Source organism: Armigeres subalbatus, chromosome 3 (genome assembly GCF_024139115.2).
Source record: "Armigeres subalbatus isolate Guangzhou_Male chromosome 3, GZ_Asu_2, whole genome shotgun sequence".
Classification (NCBI taxonomy): Eukaryota; Metazoa; Arthropoda; class Insecta; order Diptera; family Culicidae; genus Armigeres; species Armigeres subalbatus.
In genome coordinates, this window is record NC_085141.1 from 5,533,379 (window position 1) to 5,539,378 (window position 6,000).

The following is a 6,000-nucleotide window of genomic DNA, read 5'->3' on the forward strand; positions in this document are numbered from 1 at the left end:
TGTATTTCGATCGTGAAAATGACGAAATAAAACACTGTAGAGTGGTACGATTATCACGAAGTCCGTCCAGTTATTTGGTTTCGCCGACGACATTGATATCATGGCACTGAAGAATTCATGTACTTGGGCTCACTGGTGACCGCCGATAAACGATACCAACAGAGAAATTTGGAGGCGCATAGTGGCTGGAAATCGTACGTACTTTGGACTCCGTAAGACGCTCCGATCGAATAGAGTTCGCCGCCGTACCAAACTGACTATCTACAAAACGCTTATAAGACCGGTAGTTCTCTACGGACACGAGACCTGGACGATGCTCGTGGAGGACCAACGAGCACTCGGAGTTTTTGAAAGGAAAGTGTTGCGTACCATCTATGGTGGGGTGCAGATGGCGGACGGTACGTGGAGGAGGCGAATGAACCACGAGTTGCATCAGCTGTTGGGAGAACCATCCATCGTTCACACCGCGAAAATCGGACGACTGCGGTGGGCCGGGCACGTAGCCAGAATGTCGGACAGTAACCCGGTGAAAATGGTTCTCGACAACGATCCGACGGGAACAAGAAGGCGAGGTGCACAGCGGGCAAGGTGGATCGATCAGGTGGAGGACGATTTGCGGACCCTCCGCAGACTGCGTGTTTGGCGAAGTGCAGCCATGGACCGAGCTGAATGGAGAAGACTTTTATGTGCAGCACAGGCCACTCCGGCCTTAGTCTGATAATAAAATATAGTGAACACAAAACGAAAACTGTTACAATAGTTAAGGAAAATCAGCCAATCTTTCTCGTACTCTTGCCTCGCGAAATGCGCACACTTACAGCAATTTGTCAATTTCATTGAAACTTTCGATTATTTACGATAAACTATTGAAAATTTCAATTCTTGTCCTACCCAGTAAACATTTCAGAACCAACCAATCCCGTTCATGCATTTCCAACACGGACATCAGAATAATGTAAGTTACGGGTTTTGTGACCCACCGTTCCATTTTCTTCGATGATTCACGGTGAATTGTCACGGAGAACGGGAACAGCGTTGGTAGCGGTCCTAGCACCGATGGCGGTGGTTTCTGCATATGTAGCGGTTAAGCGGCAAACTATCGAGTGGCTATCGTCGGCGTCAGCGGCACTACAGTGAAATTTTCTTGCATGGTTGTGGATTTGGTTTTGTTGCACTACCAATAAATTTATTCTTTCCATGACCACCATTTTATACAAGCAAAGGTTGTTGTGTGAATATTTTTGTACAAAGAGCAAATTAGCCGCTTTAGAACGCGAAAAAGTTGCCGTCCGTATCAGAATCACGAGCGTGCATCTGCTACAAATATTTTTTCGCATGATTGGCATCAGTGGCAGCCAAGTGAAATTTTCTCAAGATTCTTGTTTGGTTTTGTTGCAGTTTGTGATTGGGAAGGCGGATGATTGAGAATCAGGTTTAGCAAAGGTTTAGCCCAAACGAATTTTGTTTAAAATGCTAATTATAATCGCTTGGCGACAGCAGAATGTTGCCGTCGGTAGTAGAAACACGAGTGCGCATCATAAGGAGAAGCTGCAAAAATGTTAGCAAAAAAATAGTGCAAAAATGTGTTGGCATGGATGGAAATCAAACCTGGAACAAGTAGCAGACTACCTACTAAAATGATAATCTTGACTGCTACTGCTGCTATCCATGCGAATATTTTTCTGCAGCGTTTCTCTCTGACGCGCGCTCGTGATTCTGCTACCGACGGAAACTATCTACCAAGCGAATCAATTGTACTTTGATCAAAATTCGTCCCGCTTCAAATTATGACTGCTTTCACTGATGATAGCCAATCGATGGTACTTCAGACGCCACCGTTGCAGAAATGTGCTCCACCATAGCCACCATCGTTGCGGAACAGGCTAGAACATTAATTTCATCCAAGTGCTGATGATGCCGACGACGACGACCGCACGATCCACATCATCGGAATTTTCGGCAGGAGTTCTGTCGATGCCGATGGTGGAACCGCGGTCCGCTCTTTACGACATCCTAAACGAAATAGCTCGGGCGCGCGGAAAATATGCTTTCTTGTTATCAATAAAGTAAACTCTGTAACCACGTCCCTCTGGTGAGTGTTACAGGTACACAATATTTACACACATACCGATCAACAAGAGGCGGGACTAATGGGCCTTCTTTATTGATTATAAGAAAACTGCTTGCCTCGCGCGCATGACTTTTCATTAGAATTGTCACGGAGAGCAGATAGCGGTCTCAGCATCGGCGGAGTTGTTGAAGCAAATTTTATTCCATCCCATGGCGTGGGTCGTGTGGTCGTCGTCTACAGCTGGTAGTGATTCGAAAGATGCATCATTAAATATGAATCAGGCTAACGTACAACGCAATAGTTTGGGTCGTACTCTAGACTTGGTGTTCGTATCTGAGGATAGCAACAGTGTTGTATACACTGCGGAAGAATCTCTGCTGCCAGTTGATCTTCACCACCCTCCACTGGACATTCGTGTGGAGATACCATCTGATGCCCCCGGTCAACTACCGGTTGCAAATGAGAGTGAAAAAGCTCTAAATTTTCGCAAAATTGATTTTGAGCAGCTAATGCGTTTTTTGTCCGGTACGAACTGGAGTTGTGTGTATGACAGTGTGACTGTTCACAATATGGCTACTGTTTTTTGTGATGTCGTCAACCAGTGGCTGAATGAGAATGTACCAATGAAGAAAAAGCGTGTCTCCCCTCCCTGGAGCACCCCTGGTCTCCGAATATTGAAGCGGAAGCGAAATCAATGGCAGCGATTTTTGCGGGCTCATCGGTCAGCCGCCTTTGCAAAAGAAAATTTCAAACGTGCTAGTGATGATTATAAAAAGACGAACGCTGCGCTCTACAAAGCACATGTTCTAAGGGTACAATTTGGTTTACGAAGTGACCCAAAATCCTTCTGGGGCTTTGTTAATAGCAAACGAAAACAAACCACTGTGCCATCCAGTGTGATCTACGACAGCAAGGAAGCTAGAAGTTTATCAGAGGCGTGCGACTTTTTTGCAAAGCATTTTTCATCCGTCTGAATCATCGACTGACGTCGAAGCTGAGCTTGTAACCATTGCTTCGTTCCAATTATTGTTTGCTGGCCCTGCCACAAGTCCGACATCCCTTTTCCTTCGAATATTAACCACTACGCCCTTTGAAAAAATACACACCCACTAATACTACTATGGGACAGTGTCGGCACTCAGTGGCTTGATGAGTGTGAGAGCTCTGCTCCACTCCCAATATGCTTATGGCTTGAGGGGTGACTTTTGAGCGGTGTAAACGACGCTCTTAAGGCGTAAGATACTTCGTCGGGAGTTAATGCCGTTCACTCATAGGTGGAGTCACAGGTCGAAGGGTTGAACACATTAAGGGTACGAGCATAACTGTCAAAAGCGTTCATGATTAACAATCATAAACGGTTTTTGGTAACCTCTCGCTCCATCGGGGATCCGAATTCCTTTAAAAGGCTTGTTCCGAGAAGATCAAGCTCTCTTTGTGCTTGGAATTTGGAAAGTGAAAGTAGTGCGCGATAGATTTTCTTTTAGAGGTGAAAGTTGAACCCTCTTTTAAGTGGAAGCGTTGTATTAATGGTTTTGTTCTTTTTTTGTATAGGTGGCTTTGTTAGAATTGTTAGTAGCTATTAAAAGTTAGTGATTCAAAGTGTGTTAGTTGATTAGTACGGTTAGTGTCATTAAAACATGAAAAAGTGTTAATGTAATGTTAAAGCCTAAACCTATAATTAATGTCCATGCAAATTAGTATCTAATTATAGCTAACACGGAGAACGAAAAAAGTGAGAAACACAAAAACGAACATTGTTAGTTTAAGAAAAAGGTAATTAGTTTTGTGACAATGGGGGAAGAGATTGGAAGCTAGTAGTGATGACGTCATAGGGGACTAATACAGTGCGCAGGTCCTCGAAGCGGGCCTTTTTCTTTCTCTCCACAATCTCGACAGGCAGAAGGACAGTGGTGAAAAGTGTACGCGGTGAGAAGTGATCATCTCGAGAGGCATCCAGGCCGGGTTGGGATAAGTCGCCATTTTGGACGTCCCGTACGACCCTTAACAAAACGGACACGCTCGTCAATTGTCCGGGACGACAGCCACCGTATACGTCGCCATCTTCCAAGCCAAGCGGAGGTCATCATCCTCGATTGCAGTGCCATCGCATCATCACTGGCCTCATCGAATACCGCCTTTGTCGAGATTTAGTGGTTCGACTTTCTGGCAATCCGCCGGGAGCCACGTGCCCATCGTTACCTTCTCCGGGCACCCCGCCGAGAACCTCGTGGCCATCACAACCCTTTCGAGGCCAACACCGATCGGAAACATTCGGTCATCAACTCGCCGAGCAGTGTTAGCAGCCATCGCATGGACTATTACTCGTAGAGAGTCACGCAAGTACCCCTGACGTCACACTTAACTCAATAAATTTGTAATGTAGTCGAAATTGAGCTCGGTTGATTAATTTAAAAGTGCATTGCCCTGAGGTATAGCGTTTCCACCTCTTTTCGGTATTTTCGCCTAGTTTTGGTTCAGAAAAGAACCTATTAATTTCACTTGCACATTCCCCTGGCCAATAATATTCCGGATTCGGTTTTATCTCGGTGTAAATCATTGATGTGGTTTCAGCTTATTCGACACGTGTGAAACCAATGGGTAAGTGAGTTCATTTCCAGTCGTTCCTGCGAATTGAGTTCCTTCAAGCGTATAGGAGGTATTGTGAGCGCAAGCCAATAAGCGACCCTTTGATTAATTAACCCTTTGCCAGCCGGCGAGTAATAAGCTAGCTGCATCAAACATCCCGCTCGACGCTGTTGACATGGACACGTTTCAAATATCGCCGGCAATGATCGTTGATGCTGCAAAAAAGCTGAAATGTTCGTTTTCTCCCGGCCCGGATGGCATTCCTGCTGTTGTGTTCCGTCGGTGTGCAAGAGCTGTGGCTGATCCACTTGCTTTTATCTTCAATCGTTCTTTCGAGCAAGGAATTTTCCCTGAGTGCTGGAAAATTTCTACCATGTTTCCAGTGCACAAAAGTGGTGACCGTCAAGATGTCAAAAACTACCGTGGAATAACGAGTCTTTCTGCGGCGTCAAAGCTCTTCGAAATTATTGCCAGCGGTCATATTCTACAAGCTGTAAAATTACATATCTCGAACGAGCAACACGGATTTCTTCCTGGAAGGTCTGTAGCTACCAACTTACTGGAACTAACTACCACTTGTTTGTCGGCAATGGAGCAAAAAGCGCAAGTAGATGTCATCTATACGGATCTGAAAGCGGCTTTCGATAAAATCGATCATAAAGTGCTACTCAATAAACTCTCACGTTTAGGTGCCTCTAATAGATTAGTATCTTGGCTTTCTTTGTATCTAGCAGGAGAACGTTACGCGTAAAGCATGGAACCTGTGTCTCTTCTCCGTTCCATAGTTCTTCGGTGTGCCCCAAGGCAGTAATCTGGGACCTTTATTGTTCGTATTTTTTTTCAACGACGGCATCTTCACTTGGCTACGGGTGCAAGCTTATTTACGCTGATGATCTGAAAATGTATGTAGTAGTCCGTTGCATCGAGGACTGCTATCATTTGCAGAGTCTCCTCAATGTGTTTGTCAACTGGTGTAGCAAAAATAAGCTTATGATCAGCGTCGGTAAATGTGAAGTAATGACTTTTCATCGTTTGAAGAACCCGATTATTTTTGAATATTACATAGATAACATTCTACTAAGCAGAGTTGATCAAGCAATAGATCTTGGCGTTACATTGGACACAAAACTTTCCTTCAACTCGCATTATGCTGCAATAATTAGCAAGGCAAACCGTCAGCTCGGTTTCATCTCTAAAATCGCCAGAGAATTTACAGACCCGCACTGCCTCAAGGCGCTTTATTGCTCGCTTGTACGACCCATCCTGGAAAATGCTGCAATTGTGTGGGCTCCAAATGACGTGGCATGGAATTTGCGAATTGAGCGAGTCCAAAAACGGTTTGT